This window comes from Pinus tabuliformis, chromosome 7 (genome assembly GCF_031772625.1).
Source record: "Pinus tabuliformis cultivar Carrire ecotype Pingquan chromosome 7, CPIR1, whole genome shotgun sequence".
Lineage (NCBI taxonomy): Eukaryota > Viridiplantae > Streptophyta > Pinopsida > Pinales > Pinaceae > Pinus > Pinus tabuliformis.
In genome coordinates this window covers 291,181,877-291,208,654 of record NC_142293.1, presented here as the reverse complement: position 1 = coordinate 291,208,654, position 26,778 = coordinate 291,181,877, and the positions used below count along the sequence as shown (strand labels likewise).

Sequence of the window (26,778 nt, the reverse complement as noted above, 5' to 3'; positions counted from 1 at the left end):
TTTTCACAACCAGTCTCCCCTCCCGACTGCTTATCCTGCTAATTTGCTCTCCGACCTCACGGGTATGGTCAGGCACCGAATGAGGAGTCGTCGTGGAGGAACTCGAGGTGGCAGCGCTCGCCCTCAGGCAGCGCAGAGCTCGGCTCCCCCCTCTCCTCCTCAGCACCAGGAAAACCCACCTCCTCCCAGGTCACCGCTTAGACATCCCCATACGCGCAGCGGGCGGGGGCAAGGGATGGCATCAATGGCTCCGCCCAACGATTTCAAGCTCCATTCTACAATTCCTCAGCTGCATCATGGCCCTGTCCCTCATGCTACCCAATTCAAGTTCCAAAGCCGTCTAAATAGACCCATTATAACTGCCAATGTGACCATCGTCTTCACTGAAGAAGATGAGCTGAACAGTGAACAAGCAAGAAATTCTGAAGAGCACTCACAGGAGGTGCGAATTCCGGATTTGGGATGGGGTCATGAGAAAAAACTGAAGGACGATGGCCAAAGCTCCAGTCATAGCAGAATGCATGGAGGAGAAGCTCACGAAGGCGACATACAGTGGGCTGGTGGCAGCTCTGTAGGCGCAGCTTTGACGGTGGGGTTTGCTGGCAGCTCAAGCGGCACCCAGCATGTAGAGGAGCCGCCAGGTGGTGCTGAGAAGGGCGATGTGGCGGGGAAAGGTATAGTATGGGACCAATATGCCTGCCTCGTGGTCAAGGAGACACCTGACGAGGAAGACAACAAGTGACGCCACGTGGCATTCGTTGCCACCCACGAGCCAGATCTGCCTTCTGCTGATGACGGGTTGGTCCAGTCATTTGATGTTTTTGCAGTTTGATTGTCTGATCAATGATTTTGTTGTTCTGTTGTCGAGTCCAGAAATGTTGAGTTGTATCTTTTTCTGTTGTTCGAAGTATGGATGTCCGTTGATGACAGTTCAGGGCTATATGTTGGTTATTTTTTGCAATGTCAAGCTGGTTTCCCCAATCTGGGGCAGTTTCGACTGTTTTGATGAACTCTAGAAACAAAGGTAGAGGCGGGGCCTCGTTGTAACTTTATTTTTTGTTTTTATTAATAGAATTAGTCTTACATAGAAAAAAAAATGATTAAGAAGGGAGATATTACCTAAAATTTGACACTCAGAATATACATAATAAATATTTCATAAGTATAAGATTAATGAATAAAATTAATACTCTCCATCCGATTAATATAAGTATTGATCACCATAATATTAAAGCTATAAGTTAATAATTATAAAATATATATAAATATTCACTTTATTTAAATATTATAATTAAAATTTATAAAGTTAATTTTGATAATTAACATCACAAACATATTAATATATATATATATAAAATTTAAATTTAAAAGTAAAAGTTATCCATTAAACATTTCAAACATATTAATATCTACACCTATTAAATCTACGTACCTCACCTTCCAGCAACACGTAACCTTATGACTCTCTAAATCAAATCTGTCGAGAGCGGTGGAAGAAGGCGGCGACCGCCTAGGAAAGATACTTATACAAGTATGCAAAGAACGGGAAAGGAAGGAGGGGGAAACGGAAGATTGAAATTCTAAACTGAAGATTGGAATTTGGCGTTAAAGAATTGGAATTCAGAACTGGAGATTTGAGCAATTGTTCTAGAAACTTTTGGGCACGGAGCAGAAGTGCTTCAATTACAAAGTATTTTGGAGTTGGGTACCAAGGAATGTACCCAATTTGGCAGGGAGGATTTGGTCATTTTATAACAGGAGCGAATTTGGAGCGACGACAATCCAGGATCGACATCAAAAGCGAAAGCCAGGTATGTATAGTGAATTTAATTGGTAAACTCTACTCCTAAATTTCACTGTCTGTAATGTTTGAATTAATTTCCTAATTTTCTGAATTTAGAACCCTACATTCTGGTATAAGATCCACGTGTAAACCCTTTAGGATCTTACAGGTTGTACACCTTCAATGGGTTGGCTACTGTGTATTGCCACCTTTGTTTCCTCTATTCCTCTGCCTGCGGTTAATTGAACTTGTACCATGTTGAATGATATTTCAATTTATTACTAGGGCACAACAACTACAATTTCAGTGTTAGCATCGAACTGAACTGTGGACGAAATTGGATACCCCCTTTCGTGTGTTACCTCATCCCTATCCACTCATAGCGTGCCTCACCAATAAGCTCGATGAGTTTCTATTTAATAATCCATATATTTTATTTTTTACCTAAGTCAAATATCTTGCAGTAGTACAGGAGTTTTTTTAAAACAAGCCATTGCACCAAACCACGTCTTTTACAACAGTGTCACAAGTTGACTATCCTTGATAACTCATCCCTACCATCTAGCATAGGAATAGCCTTTATAACCTCACTATCGTCATTACTCTAGGTCCAAACCATATATTATATATGGTTCCTGTTGCCACGGTTGTTATACCACCAAAAATATTGTGTAATAGTCGTCGCATGACTTGTTACATACCATTACAAGGTGATATGGTTACGTTTTTTTATTATAACAAAAAAAAAAAAAAAAATCTATCGTTATGTTTTGACCATGGATCACAACTACTCTGCGTTGGATTGTAACAACCCGCAGCCATAGGTACTATGGTTAATATTTATGTTTGACATTCGTCCAAACACTTTCCAAACCCTCAAATGCGACTAATCTTTGCTCAAGAGCAGAAGTGTCATGAACGAGTTCCATAGCGTATGAATGTCCAGGGCAACCTTTGCATCACATCCAATTCCAAGGTAATTGTTCATGAATTTTACTGAGATATCAGGGTTCTGCATTTCATTTGGCTACCGTCTAGTTATAGTTACTCACTAGCGGTCAAGCATCGTAACTGTTGCATGTTCAATGTCACGCAAAATCATGCATAAGCCACCTTTTCTCTCCACTGCACTAAGCCCTCCTCCCCAAGACAAGACCCTTGCTAGGTCGTTTCCAGTACATATAGGAAGTATAGCAAAGGATGGGGGAGATTCACAGTCAACTGAACGGTTTACTTTCGATTCCAAAATCGCAGGGGGTTATATAAAAATAAAGAAAAAAAACGCAGATCCTAATCTTTCCCTATATATAATAAACAGAGTAATTATTATTAAATGACCTTTTTTAAAATGAAGATTGACTCATCGTTTTTTTTAAATAAGTTATTACAAATTTATAATTGAATATTATTTTATTTACAAAATAAATTTCAATTCGAACAAAATCTCATTAAAAATGGAAATGGTAAATATTTAAACATATACATCTCCTTTATCCGAGCGATATGGTGCATCTAAGATTATAATAAGAAAGTAGGGAATAATTGTTTATGAATCATTTAAATAATTCGTTAACAACATTATGAACCTTAAAGTTGTTCTAATACACTTTTAGTCAGGATTTTGGGTCATATATTGACGATGAGAGAGAAATTTGACTCGCAAAAAAAATGGAATACTAAATGCATCATTTAATATTATCGCAAGTTTTAAATATACAATCATCAAAATTCTAATATCTCAGATTTCAAAACGCAACTCTCAAAATTCTAATAACAATGAGAGAAGAAATGGTGACGAAATCTGAATGGTTGATTGCAGCCACACCATACCATAACTTACAACCATGAAGTAGGTGACAGGAAGACAACTATATAGTCTGATCTATGAAACGGGATTTGTTGAAAAACGTCGACATGCTGCGAATCCGTTGATAGTCTCCGAAAACTGTGACATGTCGTGTCCGATTGGGACGCGATCGAATCCGGATCGTGTCCCAATCGGACACAATGTGTCACGATTTCCAGACACGAATCCAAAAAAAGTCACCCCTACGGCCTTAAAAAGATGATTTTGCTACTGTTTTATTTCACTTTGTCTTCTCTATTTTGTTGCGGGTGAGTTGCGGGTTTGTTGTGAGTGTGTTGGAGCAAGGAGCAAAGGGTGTCGGAGCGTTTTCAAGGAGATTCAAGCAACAGGTAAGTGCATTTTCTCTCTATTTTTTTTGCATTTGTATTACAGCAGTTTTCATATGCATTTCTTCTACAAATTTGTGCATTTTTGGTTTTTTTTTTACAAAATTCATGGCTCAATCAAGGGCAGCAAGGAAGGGGCAAAGGAAGGGGAAGAATGTCACCATTGGAGATGCCCCTCATCCCCCAATTTCATCAAAGTCTGCTGCAAGTATTCCCTCTATTGCAAGTAATGTTGAGGGAAGACATCCTCCTCAATGTAACATTGAGAAATATCCCTTGTGGAAATATGTCACAAGAGAGCAAGGGCCAAACAACAAGGTGAAAGGAGGAGGCAATGTGAATTGGGGAGGCAACTTTTGCCACAATACTTTCACGAGCACATATTTCCGTGTGAAAAGCCATTTGTTGGCTTTACCAGGTTGTGGAGTTGGAGCTTGTACAGAAGTGTCTTTACCAAAGAAGAAATAAATGGAAAGAGAGTCCAATGTTGGTATGGCAAATGTGGCTGCAAAATCAAAAAAAACCAAGAATGATGACCCCCTCCCATTTTTTAGGAAAGACAACAACAAATTCCCATTTGAGAGTTCTAGTGGGGGACAAGCAACAAAAAGAAAGGCAATTTCACTTGGTCCAATGGACGGGATTTTTCAAAAGGAGAAACGGGAAGAGCTTGATCTCACCATTGCCTTTTCTTTCTATCAAAACTTCATATCCTTTAATATTGCACGCTCACCTCTATTTATTGAAATGTGTCAAGCTCTAACTCAAGGGGCTCCATCAAGATATGTGTCTCTTGGTTCAAAGAAGCTTAGAACCACATTGTTGGCGAAGGCAAAAAGAGAAGTGCAAAAAATGCTTGAGCATATTAAAGCATCATGGCCAAAATCTAGCGTTAGCATTGTTTCTGATGGATGGACAGATCCAGCACGGCACCCACTCATCAACTTCATGGTGTCTTCCTTGAATGGTCCAATTTTCTTGAAAGCAATGGATACACTTGGAGAATACAAGGATGCACAATATATAGGTGAATTGTTTATTAAAGTTATTGAAGATGTAAGTGTTGATTATGTTGATTTGTGGTAGCATTGGATGTGCTCTAGCCAAGAAAATTGGTGGAGAGGCTAAAGCACATGAGATCTCCAAAACCCATAAAGCGTTTGGAGAAATTCTACCTGGATGAGGAGATATTAAAATAATTAATATTTTTAATGGGGTATTAAAATATTAATGTGTATTAATATAATTTTGGGTTAGAAGGTTCCAAAAGACGAGGATCAAACATAATTTAATCTTAGCCGTTGATTAGGGACTTAATCTTGGCCATCTAAGACTCAACAGGAAAAGTATAAGAGGAGGCCTGAGGGTCAGTTGGAAAAACACCAAATTGATCAGTCAGTATGATTTTCTGGAGCAGGGTTCACTGAGAGAATCGAACAAGTGATCTGTTGCAGCGAAGGGCAATTCGGCACGAGGTCGAGAATACATAGCAGAGAGGCAGAGATAGTGTCAGAGAGACAGCGCAGAGCCTGGGAAGGCTGACGCAAAGGCAGCTGGGGCTTACGCAAAGGCTGAGGAGGCCAGCGTGGGTGACACAGAGGGCTAACGCAGAGGCATCAGTAGCTACGTAGAGGCTAGCAAAGCTGACGCAGGGCCAAGAGGCAGCGCTGGAGATTTTCGTGGGGCAGACTGGAGTTGAGAGGGTGACGCAGTCCCTAGCAAAGTGACGCAAAGCAGTGGAGAAGCTTAGAGCAGCTTTCGCTCTCCAGCTAAGGAGCTGCCCTAGTTGCTATGGGATTCTCCAAGGAGAGGTACTTCTGCCAAGGGCATTCTCTTTTGGATGAGCCATCTCTGGCACCCTAGTTGTATTCAGAAACTGCATAATAATAAAACCCTCATATCTGTTGCATCGGTTTTCCCGCATTGGGTTTTTCCGAGGACGATTGTCCAAAAATAACAGTGTCCCTTGTGTCTTTGTTTCAGTTATTTCAGTTGTTGATCTGTGTATGTGTTAAGGCTGCATTTGTGTTTATTTCGGTATTTAAATTTATAAATAACTTGTTAATGAAAAGAACAAGTAGGAGAAAATAAACTAGATAATGCAATAGGGATTTCTGACGTGTCAGACTTAGAAATTTCAACATGGTATCAGAGCATTGCAGATCACGGGAGAACTAAAGGCACCAACAGTAATCTGAAGAATTTGCAGCAGTAACAGCGGTCCTGAGAGACAGCGTTGTTCTAGCGCAGAAGCAGCTAGAGAGAAATTGACGCAGAGCCTGCGTCATCATTTCGAGCTAGGAGGAGGGTCAGCGTAGAGGCAGAGAAGGGAAGATCAAGAGAAAAAAAGCATGTACACATACAGACACCAGGATTGGTCGGACACCAAGGCAAAACCCACTATGAGGAAAACCCTTGCAGATCTTCTTCTAATAGATTGTCATCAAATAATTCAGCGAAAGAGAGTACAATGATCCATATCTTCACAACAACTAGAATATCCATGAAATGCATCTAAGACATCAGAACACTAATTCAGATAACTATAATGTACTGTCACTGCCTGTAGCCTGCTGCCAAACACTTTTGTCACTGAGCGAAATCTTTAGAACACTGAAATATCATCTTGGAGTCACAGTCGCAGGGAGGAGGAGTTGTGCGAGCAACTATGACAGACAGGGTCGCTCTCTATGAATTGCAAGATAGTGACTATGGAAGCTCAGTCGCTCCCATACCATTCTGTGCGAGCGACCGGGGACCAAACTGACCCAGACTCCCGATCGCTCTCATGTAGACCATGTGCCAGCGACCAAGGATCCAAAGTCGCTCTCATGACCACTCTGTGCCAACAATTGAGGACCCAAAGTCGCTCTCATGACCACTCTGTTTCGGCGGCTTTGAATCAGAAAACCCTAGTTCAGTGCGAGCTTCATCCTGAAGTTTCGGACCCTTAAGCGAGCTTCCTTCGTCAGACCTGTGCGACCCAAGACAATATAGAAGAGGAGAAGAGAGCTTTTTGTGTGTGTCCAAATGAGCTTGAGGTCTCTTCTATTTATAGGCTTCCATGAGTGTCCACTTGCCCTGTCCATTGGTACATGTGCATAGGGCCGACCTGATCCAAAATATATGTATGAATACAATAATTCATAACTCAACTTTCACTTGTCCAAATGAGGTGACCATTAGGTCGATTTTGGTCCTTTCGGAAAAAAGAATTTGATGCCATCATCATCTCCATTAAGTAGTCCAAAGTGGAATTTGACCACAGTTGCATATTTTTAACATTCACAAGATATTCCTCAAGATGATAGATCAGTTATCAGTTAGCCACAAAGCTATAAGATGCCAATATTCAACAATATTCAATATTACTTAAGATGAGCCAAATATCGCTATTGAGATAACCAATGAAAACTTAGATGCCCAAAACAAGATTATGAATGAACTTACTACTTCAATGGCAATTATTAAAAAGAACTCAATCAAATCCACAAAATACCAATATGCCCAAGAGACTTATCGCCAAGATAATTTGTGATTCAAGTGTTTTTAGGTGAGTGAGTTTATTGGATGTGAAATATAAATTCTTATCGCACATAATCTCACAAGAAAAAACAAAATGTTAGCCACTTTCACCATATAAATGCTAGGAACAAGTAACAACAAAATATAGAGCTATGAAGACACTTATGCACTTTATGTTCCAATGATCTTTTTATGAGCAACAAGTGACTATTATGACAGCAGTAAGATATTTATAACAACAGCAAATAAATATCACATTGGAAGTCTATATGTTTGCCCAATGTCACAAAAAGCAACCTAATTGCCAAGCAAACTTAGCTAACTCAAGAATTAGATGTATTAGCCCTTTTAAAATGTATTTTTCAGAGATATTTCAGATCTGATCTATTTATTACAATAGTAAATAAGCCACAGATCAGCGAGATAACGTTGTTAGAAACGGTGCCCAATATGCCCAAAAATACGAAAAATTTATCGGAATCTGAAGAATCAAATTGTTTAGCCCTCTTTAAGTGTGTGACTCAAAAATTGCAGATCTAATATATTCAGTTATGCAGTAAATTCCAACAAGCATAAAATTAGATCTAGGCTAGATCTAAGGTGCCCAAGTGGCCAAAATTTAGGAAAATTAAAATTTTGCAATTTTGAACAATTTTAACCAAGCTAGATATGATTTTAGAGCTTAATTATCATTGATTTAACTGTTGTAATAAAACAGAAAGAAAACAAGGGTTTAGAGGTCAAACACTAGGCCAAAGGCCTTGTAGATGCACTTGCCCAAGTGGCCTAAAATTTTATGATGAAGATGCCACCTAAAAATCAATCTTTTGGAGCTCAAAAATCTGCAAAGCCACCAAGGAATCAATATTGAAAATTCATATGAGGGTTTAGAGCAAATTAGGGCAGAAAAGGGCCCAAAAAAGCCAATGCTAGGCCAAGGAAGGTCAGCGTTGAAGGAGGAGGGGCCAAGGATGATAGATCGGGGCTAAAAAGGCAAGAGCAAACTGAAAAGGACTAATGCTGGAAGAGGAGGCCTGAAGGCTTGACGCAGAGGCTGGAAGGGGAGACAGCTAAGGTTTAAGGACTGAAGACCCTAACAGTAGCCTTCTAGGCTTCCAGAGGGAGGTCGAGGCCCCTTTGGGCCACGGCTAGGCCAAAAATAGCCCTAAACCCTCTTTGCAGGGGCTTGGAGAGGAGGCCAAGGCCTCCAGGGCTTACGGCTTGCCCTAAAAGGGTCAAAAAGGGATGAGGCTTCGGCTAAAACGCTGACGTTGGCCTTGGAGAGGTTGGATCCGGTGCCGGCAAGCTTGAAAATGAAAACCCTTGTCACGAATAATTTCTTCCCTTTCGGATCTAAATTTCGCTGCAAAATCTTCAGTGAATAGCCCTGCAAAATTTTCTAGAGACTAGATCTTACCCTCAAGGGCCTAGATCTAGCTCTATTTCAACTTGATCTCTTGATCCAACCTGCAAAAAATGAAAATAAAACACCCAAACCGCAAATATATTCAAAATACTTAAATCCCCAAATCCCAAGTTAGAAAAACTACAGTTTACAAATTAGATTTACAAAATCATTTACAAGATCTACAAATCTACAAGGGTTTTGAAAATTCTAATTTGGAGAAAAAAAAAATTATGGAGTTTTTTTCCTTTGATGAATGGCTAAAAATACTCAAGAAACCCTAATGTATACTATAGTCTTAGCAAAGATTTAATCCACCATACAAATATTTGGGATCCAAGCAACGATGATTCCTGCCCAAGTTTGTGAACTTGGAGGCCAAGGACTGAAGTACCTGCAAGCACTATGTATTTATCTCAAAAATAATCTGTTAAACCACATAGGGAATCAAATCACCTAACATTAGCCCAAAACTATCAATAGTACGATTTTATCTCCATCCAATCAAAAAACAGATCTTACCAATATTCAATACAACATAGAGATGTCCGTAGTCAACACACACCACAAATCAATAAACAAGAACATCTTAAATTGCACCCCAAAGTCTTTATTATGATAGAGAAAATAGTTCACAGCAGAGCAATAGTTACAAAGATGCTTCGGCAGCAATTTTCTAGCCGGAGATCATGATGCTAGAGACTCAAATGACTCTAATTTATAGCTAAATCCTCCGAGTGGAAAAATAACGACTAGTTTCTTTGACCCTTGTCAAAATAATCTTGGTTGTTGACAAATATTTGATCATCTTTTAATCTTGGCCCTTGATTTTTTATTTTCGAGGAATTTTCGAATTTATCATTTAATTCTATTTTTATTAGCTCAAAATTAATTATTTTGAGTTAATTTCCTCAAAAAATTGACTTTGACTTGACCACCAAGGTCCAAGGATCCTTCTGAGAGTTGGAAGATGATACTCAAGGAGACACTAAGAACGATCAAGATGCAAAAGAGCAAGAACATAACATCTTATCTCCTTAGAATTCAGGGTGTCAGAGATGAACTTGCAGCAATTGGAGAGAAGCCAGCAGAGGATGAACTAGTGCGTACACTCTAAACAGGTTTACCAAGGAGTGGTGAACTTTCGTCCAGGTGATTACTGGACAAAATAAGCTACCAGATTGGGAACACCCTTGGAGTGACTTCAATCAAGAGGAGTTGGGCTGAGTGTCGTAGATGGTGCTACTAGAAATAGTGGCAAGGGACCAAAGGTAGAGAAAGAAGAACAAAATGTCGCTCTTCTAGGGAAGGGAAAAGCGAAGGAAGGTCCCAGCCAAGGATAGGACTCTAAAGTGTTGAATTCTGGTAGCATCGGATGTGCTCTAAGACTCAAATTTTGTAGAGAGGCTTAGAGACATGTATTCCACAATACCCCGAAATAGTTTTAGAAAATTCCACACAGAGAAAGTTTTATTAAAATAATTAATTATTTTTAATGGATCCCTACGTCTAAAATTAGGAAATTAAAATAATTAATGGGTATTAATATAAACTGTGCGTGTAACTTGTAGAAGAAGATGAAGATCGAGTCCAAATGATCCAAGCCATTGATTAGAATCTAATCTGAGTCGTTGGTTCTCAACTGGAGGATTATAAGAAGAACATCGATGGGCATTTGGAAAATACATCAGAGGCAAATACTCAGTTACCCGAGTAAGATCGATTTTCTCACTAGTCAAAGTTCGGCAAAAGAAAATCGAATCAGAGGGAAAGTTGCACGTGAGAAGGAGAGAGAGAGGGTATCAACATCAGTCTGAAGCTCAGGAGCAGAAGACGCAGAGCAGAACGAGGACAGCACAAATGTTGTGACGCAGAGGACAGCGCAGAGGCAATGGGACGTTGGGACAGTGTAGTTCTCACGCAAGGGTTGACACAGTGAGACTCAGAGGGGGTAGCAAGTCCTCTCCTAGATCAGAAACTCATCGAGAAGTGTCTGTAAAAATTCTCACAGAGAATCCTCTTCTATTATGTTGATTGTATCTTGTACATGAGATTTTTACTGAAGAATAATAAAGAAATCGTCATCTGTTGCACAAGTTTTCCTGCATTGGGTTTTTCCAGAGAAGCAGAAAGAATAGAGTCGGAAGACCCAATGCTGAAGGAAGAAGGGAATTTGAAATTCCTGCAGAGACAACAATTCGAATCCCCAGGGGGTTTGCGCAATTCAGGCCGAAGGGCTAGATTTTCGAGGGAAATCTCTCTCTGAGTGAGTCGACAAAGAGGTAAGATTGCCAGATCGAGATTTGTCAACAGCAGAGGGAGTAGCGCAGCGGAAGCTTCAGCGAAGAGGTTTTTCTAGTGGGACACAGATTTCTGCAGGCAGTTACTAGGGTAGGATAGCATCATAGATCACACAAAGATGGAAACTCAAGATGTCTCCGAATTATCTTCCAGATTAGAAGAAGAATTTGCATGCTTAGCAAGTTTAGCGTTAGCAGATGTTTGGTACATTGATAGCAGGGCTTTAGCCCATATGACTAGAGTACGAGAATATTTCTCGAGCTATCAAGAAGAACAAATGGACTTCAAAATTACCATGGGAAACAGAACAAAGTGTACTCCAGCAGGGAGAGGCACCATAGTATTTCAGACGGAAACAAGAACCAGCATCTGAGCCACCAATGTTCTGCATGTGCCCGTGTTAAAATTGGCAACTAGGGCAAAACTTCATGTGGGTCATCTTATTCATGGCTGATAATATTTTTATTAGATTCCTCTCGTCGAGAGGTGTAGGATTGATATAAAGATCATCCGATTTCGATAAGTATTCATGGAGATATGAATTTATTTTGATTATGGAATTATTATCAAGCCGACCTACAACACATGTAGGCTCAAACTCCCAACAGTCGCATCTATTCAAACACCAACGTTGTGTATAAATACAAGAGGACTTTTCCTCATTTGCACTGACTTATCTCATCACATCTCTCTCTCTCTACTGCGTAGAAAAGAGTCTCTTCTCTACTGCGCAGAAAAGGGTCTCTCCCTCACACATGTGAAGCCAGAAGCTGCTGAAATTGAAGCTGCAACTGCAGAAGTAAAGTTTGACCTGCGTGGACTAGAAGATCTCCTCATCTGAACTGCATTGTAAGTTCATCTAAACCTCCTCTGAAAGCCGCAACTTTTGGTGGTGGAATCAACTCAACCGACGGATGGTTTGCAAGATATAGATTGCCCTAGTTTGAAGGAAGCTGCTAAAATTGAAGCTATAACTGCAAAAGTGAAGTTTGACCTGCGTGGACTAGAAGATCTCTTCATCTGGACTGCGCTACAGGTTCATCTGAACCTCCTCTGGAAGCCATAACTTTTGGTGCTGGAATCAATCCGATCCAACGGTCGGTTTGTGAGATATCGCCTGCCCTAGTTTGATGAAGCCGCTAATGTTGATGCTGCTGATCTAGGGTTTGCTACTACTGATATAAATCAGATTTATTGTACTATTTCTCTCCGTTGAATTATTGAAGATAAAAGAAGATTTGATCAAAGGGTTTCCCCACACAATGTGGGGTTTGTCCCTGGCTAGCAGCCACATCTTGTGTCTCTTGTCTTGGCTTGTTTTCTGTGGATCGTTTAATGTTCTATCTGCACTTTACTTTATGTACATGTGATTGCTAATATGTGGAATATAATAAAACAAATAAATAAAATGTTATAAGCATAGAACATACCATAACTTAACATGGTATCGGAGTTGAGGTGAAGACAAAGCCCAAGCAAGAGCAAGAGCAAGAGCAATCACCGAAGAGAAGATTAGCAAGGCTATCCTAAAAGAACTATGGGGTCCTCAACACTCTTTCCTGCCGAATCCAAGCTCCGTGAGAAAACTGACTATCACGGATGGAAGATGTCTATTGATCTAACCCTAGAAGATCAAGGAGTGTTGGACCATGTAAGAGGCAATATTGTTGAGCCTCCATCAAATGCATCCGCTGCTGCATGGAACAAATGGAAAACCGAAAAAGTCAAAACAAAAGATCATCTGAGACTCTATCGACAAGCACTTGGTGGCCTACATCTCTAAACTGGACACCTCCAAGGAAATCTACGATAGACTGGTGAGTTTATTTAAAGTTAATGATGCAAATCAAGTTTTGTTTCTTAGAAATAAGCTGAGGGAAATCAAGAAGGGTAAAGATGATAGTATGCAAGCATACTTCTTAAAAATCACCGAGATCAAGAACGATCTTCTATCTATTGGGGAGACTATTACTGACAGAGAAATGGCACTCACAACTCTTGGAGGATTACCATCCAAATGGTACGTGTTCAAGACTACTCTTTTGAACAATAATGTAATTCCTAGTTTCGAAAAATTAATGGCTAGATGCATTCAAGAAGAAACAAGGGTAGAAGAGCAAGAAATGCCCTTGCCTAAAGGTCCTCCTGCTGCCTTTTCTTCTCATGCTAAGAAAAGAAATAATTCCGGGACTAAATCAAAAGGAAAGGCTGGACCTAAGGGTGGAAGAAAAGGACGATGTTACATCTGCGATAAAGCAGGTCACTATGCAAGGGAGTGCCCTGATAAAAGGGACTCACACCAGGATGATGATCATAATCCCTCTGATGGCAATCAAAGGAATGACAAATTCAATAGCAAAGGTAAGAGGAGAGCTGGGAATCAAGGAAGAGGACAAGCATTCAAGAAGGCTAGAAATTCCAAGATGTATTAAATGCACCGACCTCCGAAAGAACCTGGTGTCCATCTTGGCAATGGAAGAGAAAGGCTACAAGGTAACCTTCAGCAATGGCAAGGTACACATATGGAGAAATAATGTTAAAGATGCCTTTACTCTTGGGTTTCGTGTTGATTCATTATATCAGGTCGATGGAAATCCGCTAGGTGTCATGTCTTATGACACATCTCTTCAGTTTGAACTTTGACATTAGAGGTTTGCCCACCTTCATTATAAAGCTCTACTCAGTGTAAGTCAAATGGTGACAGGGATCACTGAATTCCGAATAGAGAAAGAAGGTGTATGTTCGGGATGTGCCGAAGGAAAGCTCAAAAGGGGACCATTCCCCTCAAGCCTAAGCAAGACCTCCGATATATTACAGTTGGTTCACTCAGGCATACCTGAGGTTGGCATTAAGAGGGAGACTACTACACCACATACTCAAAAGCAGAATGGTGTGGCACCGTACGATTGTGGCAGCTGTCTCTATGGGTAGATGATGTAACAATCCCTGATATGGAAGAACCGATGGATCCTATTTATCCACCTGAGCCTTCCTCTTCCAGGAAGAGGCCTTCATGGCTTAGGGGGATACTTGATGATGCTGAAAGACATGTTGCACCTTGAGGAACCTTCCGTGAAAGTAAGAAACCCAATAGGTATCAGGGATACCTGACCAGTATGAGCACGATCATACAAAATGAGCCTTCATCATTCTTAGATGTCATTAAGCATCAAGGAAGGACATTATGACCATTATGAAGAATGATGTCTGGGACAATGTTGCACGAAGCGGGAGCGAAGCGGAAGCGCGGAGCGCGGAAGCGTCATTTTCCAAAAATCTAGGAAGCGAAGCGTCCGCGGAAGCGTCTGCTATATATATTTTTTTTTTTTTTTTTTTTGCATTTATACTCAAAACAAACATCCCAAATACCAAATTAATTGTAGAAGACATGAAAACATGCATATTTTTGCATAAATCAAGATAGATATGGCATCCATGATTCCATTGTAGTTACTAGTATGTACAACAATCATCTATATTCTAGCTATTACAAACATACATCAAATTTTTAAGCATATTATAAAACATAAAACATTTAAGCATATTATAAAACATAAGACATAGAGCATATTATGATTTATCTAGCAAGTGAGCAACTGTAGGCCTCTGTGCATTAAAATTGATAAATTTCTTGCTTAAATTGTAGTTAGTAAATTTTAGAACAAATTCGAAATTTAATTTGGATATTATATTCTGTTTTGGGCATTACATGAATTTAGCAATTCAATTGTACAATTAAATGGGAAAATTTTGATTTAAGCATTACATAATATCATCGAAACTCTGAAGTGCCTTGATCGAATTTCTATGTATGTGATGCAAAGTCCTTATCCTTGTAATATCATTGTTATGCGTCAAGACTTTGACAGTGAAACCTTCTCACCGAACCCTTATCATTGAGACTGTGTTAGGTACCAAGATCTTCTTATTGTGATGAAAACTTTCTCACTGTTGTGATACCAAATTTGTATCACTGTAGTTATACCAAAATCTATTGATGACTGTTCTTACTGTTGAGGCACCAAGACTGTGGTAGCACAAAACCTTTAATCTGCATTACCTTACTGTGGTACCCAAATTTTATTTCAGAGATAATTCGAGTTTCTGTGACTGCATCACTGCACTGAAGTGTGATCACTGTAATATCACCGAAGTGTGATCACTGTAATAGCATCGAAATCAAGGTAGCATCGAAACTGTGATAGGAATAACAAGGTAGCATCGAAACTGTGATAGGAATAACATTGAGTCACTGTAATACATAACAGAACTGTCTCCATTGCAATCCGCATTCTCAAAAACCAGGAAGCGCATTAAAATTTTGGAATCGCGCTTCGGAAAAAATGGAATCGCGCTTCCTAGGGCGCTTCCGGAACGCTTCCGTACGGGACGCGATTCCGGCCTAGGATCCGGGGGGGGGGCGCTTCCTGCAACACTGGTTTGGGAAGTAGTTCCCTGACCCCAGGGCAAGACAGTTGTCACGTCAAAATGGCTTTACAAGATAAAGCTGTAACAGATGGAAGTACGAAAAAGCATAAGGCTCATTTTGTTGCTCGTGGTTTCTCCCAAAAGGAAGGTATAGACTACGATGTGATATTTGCACCTATTGCTAGATATACGACCATCCACTTGATCATAGCCCGTGTGGCTTCACAAGGATGGAACCTACATCATATGGATGTCAAGACCATGTTCTTGCACGGTTCAATCAAAGAAGAGGTCTATGTGGAGCAACCCAAAGGATTTAAGATTTATGATTGAAAATCTCATGTATGCAGGTTGAAGAAGGCTCTCTATGGGCTGAAGCAAGCGCCCCGAGCATGGTATGAGAGGATCGATAGCTACTTGATGAAGCTGGGATTCACTAGGAGTGAAGCTGATCCTAACCTTTACTTTAAGGTTGAAGATGACAAGCCTCTCATACTGGTGCTGTATGTGGATGACCTCTTTCTAACAGGTGCAGACCCTCTCATTCACAAATGTAAGAGGGAGATAGCTTTTGAATTTAAAATGAAGCACCTAGGGCCGATGCACTATTTCCTAGGACTTGAAGTGTGGCAGAAGCCAGGGGAGATTTTCCTATCTCAAGGAAAATATGTGGTGAAAGATTCTGAAAAGGTTTGGTATGGTGGACTGCAAGCCTGCGACTACCTTGAGGATCTTAACTTTCAGAAGTTATATGGTAGTGATGTCGGACCAGATTTGGGAAATGCCTGAGTTTCAAAAACTCATTTGCGTTGATGTTCTTGGTGAACCTTTGTCCGAACATATGTTTTGCAATTAGCATTGTGAGCTCATATTTGGTTGAGCCTCACTAGATTGGTGTCAAGAATCTTCTGAGATGTCTTTAGGACACAATCTCTCATGGATTGAGATACACTACCGGAAATATGAAACTGCATGATTATTTGAATGTTGATTAGGCAGGTAGTGTGGAGGATCACTAGAGCACTTTTTAGTGCTATTTCTCTTTGGATTATGCTTCGATATAATGGATGAGCAGGAAGCAGGAATCGGTTTCCATAAGCACTGCCGAGACCGGATTCATATCTACGAGTATGATCTCGTATGAAGCTGCCTGGTTGGGGAAGCTCTTCAATGAGCTGTTAGAACACATACCACTGTGATTCTCTGTAACAACCAAAGGTGGGATTCGATTATTGAGGAATCCCATATTTGTCGATTGCTCCAGCAAATAGACATCATCTGGGATATGGCAAGACAATGAGCAAGGAGGCTCCATCGCATTAAGATGATATACAGGTCAATACTCCTTGTCAAAGCCCCGAGGAAAGATCTAATCTGTGATTTTCCCAAACGACTTGGAGTCATCAAGAAACCCTTGTACAAGGGTCCTGCATGTTGCATACATTGAGCTCTGAGGGCTTGCGGTTCTTATTGGAGCAACATATGACCACAGGGTGACTCACCCTCCCCTAGTGGTGCGCACTGGAACAAGATGAATCGCTCTCTTGTGAGACAAGATGATTCGCTCTCTTGTGGAACAAGATGATTCGCTCTCATGTGTAGCAGGATGATTAGTTCTCCTGTGAGGCCTGGATTGATGTGTTCTCCATGGCGACTGTAGCAGGATTGATGTGTTCTCCTGTGAGGCCTTGATTGATGTGTTCTCCATGGCGACTGTAGCAGGATTGATGTGTTCTCCTGTGAGGCCTGGATTGATGTGTTCTCCATGGCAACTGTAGCAGGATTGATGTGTTCTCCTGTGAGGCCTGGATTGATGTGTTCTCCATGGCGGTCTGGATTGATGTGTTCTCCATGGCGATTGTAGCAGGATTGATGTGTTCTCCTGTGAGCACAAGATTGATTAGTTCTCCTGTCGAGGCATCCTACCCATGCAGTATGGAACTCATGGGAAGTACCTCTCATCTGATCAATGAGCAGGGGAATGAAGTTAGGGACCATAGTAGTACCGATGGACGCATCGTGGTATCTACCATACTCCCTACGCTAGGATGACCTCCATTGATCTGGGATCAATGATACTGGTTTGGGACCAGTGGTAGATTTGTACCATGCTATGACACTGACTTCGTGTAATATTCCTAATTAGCTAAGGCTAATTGGAATATTCGATTTTTGCACAATTTTGCCTTCTATAGTTCGTTATGAATAAAAAAGTGAGCAAAGGGTGACATAACTCACTTTTAGAATAAAAGTCACTTCCTAGTAGCACGAGGTTGTGACTTAAGGGGGAGCCAAGGGGGCCAAAGGAGGGGCGCAGAAATGGAGCCCACGCAGACACTTGGAGGGACTTCGCAATAGGGAAGAAACACGTGGCAAGAGAGGGACTGCGCTGGAGAAGGTGGGCCTTGGGATTGAGTGAGGCAAAGGCTATAAAGGAGAGAGGACCTTACTCATTTTAGCAGTCAGTGATGAGCATTTGAGATAGTCACTTCCTCTTAGAGCACACTGGCTGTTTAGCTAGTCTGCAGCACTGTTTAGTGCATTGAGTGTCTCCGTTCGAAGATCTCACCCTTAGCCCTGGGGGACTTCGAGTGCCTGCTCGGGCAAGGTATTTCCATCAGCATTTCAACAGTAGTTTCATCAGCATTTCAGCAGTAGTTCATCAGCATTTTGGAGGACTGCACAGCACTGAGAGGGATGACGCAGTTCTTTCTAGCAGTAGTTCTGGCTTGAGGGTTTGCAGTAGGATTTGTGTTGGGAGATTGAACAGGGGATCAGCCCTTGCATATTGGAAGGTTTTGGTAGAGGTTTCAGGCAGATTTCTGGAGGATTTCATTTAGTGGTAGCGCAAAGCCTTGGGAGACTGCGCAGAATCCCAAGGGGGTGATCTTCGGCGGTCGACCATTTCATAAAAGCTTTCTGGGTTTTTCTGGGTTTCTTGAGTAGAGTCTGATTCCAGAGTTTCAGCATTTTCTGAGGTGGGGAGCAACCCCAAATCCTCATTCAATTTCCAACATCAGCGACAACACGGCAGTTTTCCAGCAGCTGGGACGCAGATCAGTGTGAGGCCATTCCTTTGTTATTCTGAGTGTATTTCTTCACTTGCCTTGTGCAAGTCGAGGTGCCATCTTCCTGATCACCTCTTGTACTCATTTTATTGCTCAGTATAATAAAATGGCTTAGCATTTCTTGCTGCATTTCTTGAGTATTTGTTTACGTTTCATGTATACATTGTTGTTTGCTGCACTATCGTTATTTCATCTCTGTGAGTTTTCTGGCTATTATACCACTTGTACGTTTTTCTGGTTGGGGTTTGCTGGTATTTGAGAAATATTCCTGGGAAGGGATATTACAGTGGTATCAAAGCATAGATCTAGCTCAGCCTGTGGAGCTAGCAATCTATGACACCGAAGGAAAAGCCCTACATTTGTTACAGAGGTAGGAGATACAGAGACATTGGGCGTAGGTTGGAGAACACCTACAGATAGGGAGACTGTGTTCCGGTGGTGGACGCAGAACAGGAAGAGCCTGTGGTGGGCGCAGAGCAAAAGGATCAGATGGCAGACGAGGATGGGAAGAGATTTGCAGATATGCTCCTCAAATCAGTAAAGGATCTGTCGAGGCAGATTGATGTGATGGGGCAGAGATTCACGGCAGTAGAGGCTAGACAGCATGAGAGCCCACGAGTTTTTCAGGTTGGTGAGGGATAGGGCGCATCCCACCATTTGCCAGAGCAGTGTGATACTGTGAAACAGGTGGCCTCACATGCCCCTACACGCTCTACCATGCCCACTTTCTTAGGAGCAGACACGGGGGCCGTAGCCTAGCAGGAGGCAGAGCCCGGACATATGGGCGATTATTTTGCAGAGTACCAGGCCATGGGCAGGAGTTCAGGGAAGCCCTTTCATTCAAAGACTTTGTTCAACTCCAGTGGGATAGTAAACCCTGCAACCATCACAGAGGGTATCAGCATTACCATGATGGTGACACCCACCGTGCAGCGAGTAGATTCCACTTGCCTACGTTTGATGGTTCATCAAACAGTTCGGCAAAGTCTTGGGTGGAGAAGTTGGACATCTATTTTCAGCTTAACCAGATGTCGGAGACAGAGGCCATCAAGGTGGCAACACTGCATTTGGATGGTGAGGCTCACGACTGGTGGTTTCATGGGATGGTTACACTCGGACACTCCACAGTGACGACATATGCCGAGTTCACCAGGAGATTGATGGAGCAATTTGATCGAAGGGATCCAGAGTAGCATTTTGTTGAGCTGACGAGGCTCAAACAGACAGGGAGCCCAGAGACCTACATTGCAAATTTCTTGAGGGTCTCAGTGATGGTGCCAGATCTATCCACGGCACAAAGGATCTATATGTATGTTGAGGGGTTAGCAAAGCCACTTCGGGGTTTAATCTGATCCACTAAACTAGCCACACTCCAGGACGCTATTAGCAGGACCCGGACACCTTACTGCCAGAGACAAACTTTCCAGTCTAAGGGGAAGGATGTGAGCATTCCGCCTCCAAAGGGGAATCCAGGACGAGTACAGATTGACGATGATGCCAGGAGGGAGCTAAAGAAGAAGTGGTTGTGCTTCGCCTGTCAGGAGCCGTGGGCACCAGGACATAGATGTGTTGCTGGTAGGGCACATTTTATTGAGGTCTTCCCCGAGAGCAGTGGGGAAGAGGATGATGAGGATGATGTGGAGGCAGGAGATAGTCATGTCGTGCAGGGACCTTTGCCACCTCCACCGCCAGCAGTAGGTGGTGCATCTTTTGCACCTACCAGAGGGGCCCTTGCAACATTGCGAGGAGTTCCCAAGTATCTGACGCTACGCATACAGGGGACAGTACGTGGCCAGTGGGTATCAGTCTTGGTTGACAATGGGGCAACCCACAACTTCATCGATGCACAAATGGTTGAGCAGAGAGGTATACAGACAAAGAGCTTCGATGGGTTTTCAGTATTGGTCCCAGGAGATCAGACCATGATGTGTGCTCGTTATGTTCCAGAGCTATCAGTGACAATGGGCACCTACACATTGACTGACCACTTTTTCATGGTCGATATTCCAGACACCAACATGATACTAGGTGTTCAGTGGCTCATCACTCTAGGGAAGGTCACGACGGATTGGAAGACCCTAGAGATGGAGTGGGATGATGAGAAGACAGGGAGGCATGAGAAGATATGGGGACAACACACCTATCCGCCTCAGACTGTTTCGGCTCATCGGATGGAGGCAGTCTTCCGGAAGGGAGATGTAGAGTGGGCAGTAGAGCTGCGTGCATCAAAGGCAGGGACTACAGGGCAGACGGTGCATCCAGAGATACAGTCCATCCTTAACCGGTATGCCATAGTGTTTGGGGAGATTCCGCTGGGACTGCCACCGAACCAGGGATTTGAGCACACCATTGAGCTGGAGCAGGGTATTCAGGCAGTGATTACTACCCCCTATAGGCATCCCAAGGCCTATCGGGATGAGATTGAGCAGGCCATTCAGGAGTTGCTGGCTCTTGGGCACATTTAGCCGAGCACAAGTCCTTTTACTTCTTCCATGGTGTTGGTGAAGAAGAAGGACAGCACATTAAGGATGTGCATTGACTACAGAGCCCTGAACAAGAAGACACTGAAGAACAGGTACCCCATACCCAGGATCGACGAGTTGATGGATGAGTTGAGAGGAGCACGGTTCTTCTCAAAGATTGATTTGAGATCTGGGTACCATCAGATTTGCGTGAGGGAGCAGGACATTCCCAAGACCACCTTCAGATGTCACTATGGACACTATGAGTTCTTGGTGATGCCCTTTGGGCTAACCAACGCCCCCACCACATTTCAGTCCTGCATAAATCACATCTTCCGCAGTCACTTGAGGAAGTTTGTGTTGGTATTCTTTGATGACATTATCATTTACAGCAGGACTTGGGAGGAGCATCTCCAGCACATTGAGACAATGCTGCGTATCTTGTAGGAGCAGCAGTTCTATGCCAAACTCTCCAAGTGTGAGTTTGGGTTAACGGAGATGTTGTATTTGGGGCACATCATAGGGGGGATGGAGTTGACACCGAGTACCAGTTATCACCAACAGACAGACGGACAGACAGAGATAGTTAACAAGTGGTTGGAGGGCTACTTGTGTAACTATGTCAGTGGGCAGCAGAGGGCATGGCTAAAGTGGCTGCATCTGGGGGGTACAGCTACAACACTACACATCATATGACCATTGGTATGTCACCATTCTATTCTTTGTATGGGTATCATCCTTTATCTTTTGCTGATGTGATGTTTGGTGATAGCAAGGCTCCGAGAGCCAAGATTTGGATCCAGGAGAGCCAAGATATTCTCCGAGCTCTCAAGGATAACATGGCTACAGCGCAGAACCAGCAGAAGCTATATGCTGACAGGGGTCGGGTGGAAAAACAGTTTGAGGTAGGGGACATGGTCTACCTACGGTTACAGCGATACCGACAGTCGTCACTGAAGCAGAAGGGGGCTGAGAAGCTCAAGCCCCGCTTTTATGGGCCATATAGGGTGATACACAGGGTTGGACAGGTTGCATATGAGTTGGAGCTGCCCCAAAGCAGCAAGATTTCATAACGTCTTTCATGTATCATGCTTGAAAAAGGCAGTGGGGCAGCAGGTAATAGTGACAGATGAGCTACCACCCATGGATGATGAGGGGCATTTGGTATTGCAGCCGGAGGCTATTATTGATACCAGGGAGAGGCAGCTGCCGAGCAGGAGGGTCCGGGAATTCTTGGTGAGGTGGAAGAATTTACCGGATGAGAATGCCACTTGGGAGAGCGAGAAAATTTTGCAGCATCCATCACTTCAGTTGCTTGAGGACAAGCAACATTTTGCCGGGGGAGACTGTAATATTCCTAATTAGCTAAGGCTAATTGGAATATTCGATTTTTGCACAATTTTGCCTTCTATAGTTAGTTATGAATAAAAAAGTGAGCAAAGGGTGACATAACTCACTTTTAGAATAAAAGTCACTTCCTAGTAGCACAACGTTGTGACTTAAGGGGGAGCCAAGGGGGCCAAAGGGGGGACGCAGAAATGGAGCCCACGCAGACACTTGGAGGGACTGCGCAGTAGGGAAGAAACACGTGGCAAGAGAGGGACTGCGCTGGAGAAGGTGGGCCTTGGGATTGAGAGAGGCAAAGGCTATAAAGGAGAGAGGAGCTTCCTCATTTTGGCATTCAATTATGAGCATTTGAGATAGTCGCTTCGGCTTAGAGCACGCTGGCTGTTTAGCTAGTCTGCAGCACTGTTTAGTGCATTGAGTGTCTCCGTTCGGAGATCTCACCCTTAGCCCCGGGGGACTTCGAGTGCCTGCTCGGGCAAGGTATTTCCATCAGCATTTCAGCAGTAGTTTCATCAGCATTTCAGCAGTAGTTCATCAGCATTTTGGAGGACTGCGCAGCACTGAGAGGGATGACGCAGTTCTTTCTGGCAGGAGTTCTGGCTTGAGGGTTTGCAGTAGGATTTGTGCTGGGAGATTGAGCAGGGGATCAGCCCTTGCATATTGGAAGGTTTTGGCAAAGGTTTCAGGCATATTTCTAGAGGATTTCATTCAGTGGCAGCGCAGAGCCTTGAGAGACTGCGCAGAACCCCAAGGGGTCATTTTCGGGGGTCGGCCATTTCAGAAAAGCTTTCTGGGTTTTTCTGGATTTCTTGAGTAGAGTCCAATTCCAGAGTTTCAGCCTTTTCTGAGGTGGGGAGCAGCCCCAAATCCTCATTCGATTTCCAGCAGCAGCATGGCAGTTTTCCAGCAGCTGGGACACAAATCAGTGTGAGGCCATTCCTTTGTTATCCTGAGTGTATTTCTTCACTTGCCTTATGCAAGTCGAGGTGTCATCCTCCTGATCACCTCCTGTACTCATTTTATTGCTCAGTATAATAAAATGGCTTAGCATTTCTTGAGTATTTGTTTACGTTTCATGTATACATTGTTGTTTGCTGCATAATCGTTATTTCATCTCTGTGAGTTTTCCGGCTATTATACCACTTGTACGTTTTTCTGGTTGGGGTTTGCTGGTATTTGAGAAATATTCCTAGGAAGGGGATATTACACTTCAGGTCAGTTGACATTGGTCTGGGACCAGTGGTACATACTCTGAGACTGACTTCGTGTCAATGCAATACTGTTCTGGGACCAATGAGAGTGGTACATACTATGACTCTGACTTCGGGTCGGTTGAGACTGGTCTAGGACCAGTGGTACACTCTCTGAGACTGCGATATTGATCTGGGACCAGTGGTAGGAGTGGTACTTACTATGAAGCTGACTTCGGGTCGGTTGAGACTGGTCTGGTACTAGTGGTACGCACTCTGAGACTAACATTGAGTCAGTGGAGTTGTACTCACTATGACGATGACTTCGGGTTGGTTGAGACTGGTCTGGGACCAGTGGTACATACTCTGAGACTGACTTTGAGTCAGTATGATACATCCTCGATCATTTCTTCTTCTTCATAATTCGGACAAAAGCAGAGCAGAACAGAACAATGCAAGAGCAGAGCAGAACAATACAGATCAGTACAGGGCAGAACAAGACAAAGCAGAACAGGCAGAATAGAGCAGAGCAAGGCAAGGGTCAGGCTGTACAGGGCAGTGCATTTGATGGATGAATAGTAACGACCGATAGATAGATTGCAGATGAAGTTCTCCCTAGTTGAGAGGGAGTGTTAAAATTGGCAACTAGGGCAAAACTTCATGTGGGTCATCTTATTCATGGCTGATAATATTTTTATTAGATTCCTTTCGTCGAGAGGTGTAGGATTGATATAAAGATCATCCGATTCCGATAAGTATTCATGGAGATATGAATTTATTTTGATTATGGAATTATTATCAAGCCGAACTACAACTCATGTAGGCTCAGAAGCCCAACAGTCGCATCTATTCAAACACCAACGTTGTGTATAAATACAGGAGGACTTTTCCTCATTTGCACTCATTCATCTCATCACATCTCTGTCTCTCTACTGCGCAGAAAAGAGTCTCTTCTCTACTGCGCAGAAAAGGGTCTCTCCCTCACACATGTGACGCCAGAAGCTGCTAAAACTGAAGTTGCAACTGCAGAAGTAAAGTTTGACCTGTGTGGACTAGAAGATCTCATCATCTAAACTGCGTTGTAGGTTCATCTGAACCTCCTCCGAAAGCTGCAACTTTTGGTGGTGGAATCAAGTCAATCCGACAGACGATTTGCAAGATATCGACTGCCCTAATTTGAAGGAAGCTGTTGAAACTGAAGCTGCAACTGCAGAAGTGAAGTTTGACTTGCGTTGACTAGAAGATCTCCTTATCTGAACTACGTTGTAGGTTCATCTGAACTGCGTTGTAGGTTCATCTAAACCTCCTCTCGAAGCCGCAACTTTTGGTGGTGGAATCAAGCCAATCTGACGGTTGGTTTGTGAGATATCGTCTGCCCTAGTTTGATGATGAAGCCGCTAATGCTGATGCTACTAATCTAGGGTTTGCTACTGCTAATATAAATCAGATTTATTGTACTATTTCTCTCTGCTAAATTATTGAAGATAAAAGAAGATTTGATCAAAGGGTTTCCCCACACATTGTGGGGTTTGTCCCTGGCTAGCCGCCACATCTTGTGTCTCTTGTCTTGGCTTGTTTTCTGTCGATCGTTAAATGTTCTATCTGTACTTTACTTTATGTACATGTGATTGCTAATCTGTGGAATATAATAAGAAAAAGAAGTAAGTTGTTATAAGCATAGAACATACCATAACTTAACAGCCCGAGTTAGGAATAAATCTGATTTCAGTGTCCCAGTTACAGGACAAGGGATACGATGTAAACTTCATTGGAAAGAAAGTATAGGTCAATCATCCAAGATGGAATAAGAAAAGACAAATTGGAGTCCGTAGCAACACACTGTATAGGTTGTAGCTCGAGTCTCCAATGGAACTAATAGGCAGCAGTCATAATGGTGAAAAGGAACTGAATGAATTATCGCACACGCAAATGGGACACTTACACCATGGAGCATTGAGTATGCTCAGAGAGACTGTTACAAGAGTTCCAGTCCTTAGTACTGAGCATGATGATGTATGCAAAGGATACATACTAGGGAAGTACGCTAAAGCATATTTTTCAAGAAGCAACAATAGAGCAGAATGTGTATTGGGATTGATACACTCAAATATTTGTGGTCCAATTTCCACAAGAGCTCTTAGTAGTGGTGAATACTTTGTCACCTTTATTGATGATCACTCTAGAAAAACCTAGATCTATTTCTCAAAGACCAAGGATGAGGTCTTTGATTGATTCAGAGGTTTTAAGGCTCTCGTTGAAAACATGACAAGGAAAAAGATAAAGGTATTGCGTTCAGATAATGGTGGAAAATATATGGACAAAGACTTCACAAATTTCTACGCAAAGGAGGGCATCAAAAGAGAATGGACAACTCCATATAATCCGGTGCAGAATGGTGTAGCAGGGCGGAAAAATAGAACTATTGTTGAGGCAATAAAAGTTGTGGTGTATGATCAGGACTTGCCTAGATTCTTATGGGCAGAGGCTTGCAACACAACGGTATATATTCAGAATAGAACTCCTCACAGAGAATTGGGGAAGAGAACGCCTAATGGTGTCTTCACAAGGAAGAATCCGGAAGTAAGTCATCTCAAGATATTTGGAAGTATGGCATATTGTCACATTCCAGAGGAAAAACGCAATAAACTAGATCAGACTGCAGTAAAAGGGTACCTCGTAGGATATAGCGAGACCTCAAAGGCATACAGAATCTACATTCCTAGCAGTAGGAAGATTGTAGTGAGACGGGATGCGAAGTTCATGGAGGATATAGCTTTCGGGAAATCTCAAGAGATGCCAGCAGAGGGTTAGTCAGTAGATGTTCCATCAGTCCAGCAGCAGCAAGGAGGAAAGGCAGGAGGACAAACACCTGGATCAAAAACAGTGACCAGTACCAACATTTCCTCAGAAGAATGAAATCCGGATAGTTCTCAACAGATGGAATGACAGGACCAGGAGGAGGAGTTGGTTGAGCCTCTCACCACCAGTGGTAGAACCAATAGGGAAGTACATCAGACAATGAGGGGCACAAAGGAGTTGGTTGGAGCTCCTAGAACCAAGAAGAGGCAACGTAGAC

The 26,778-nt window shown here is 42.5% G+C and overlaps 1 protein-coding gene and 1 long non-coding RNA gene across 2 annotated transcripts in view; one reads left to right on the top strand and one right to left on the bottom strand.

Moving 5' to 3' along the window:
- RCK (DNA helicase ROCK-N-ROLLERS) overlaps positions 1-26,778 on the bottom strand; it is a 418,165-nt gene that overhangs the window by 313,609 nt on the left and 77,778 nt on the right. The window lies entirely within an intron of this gene.
- Positions 1,474-26,778, top strand: part of LOC149247026 (uncharacterized) — a 101,226-nt gene continuing 75,921 nt past the window's right edge. Inside the window, exon 1 of the long non-coding RNA XR_016265607.1 lies at positions 1,474-1,811. This is a non-coding gene — a long non-coding RNA (uncharacterized LOC149247026). The remainder of the gene's footprint in view (positions 1,812-26,778) is intronic.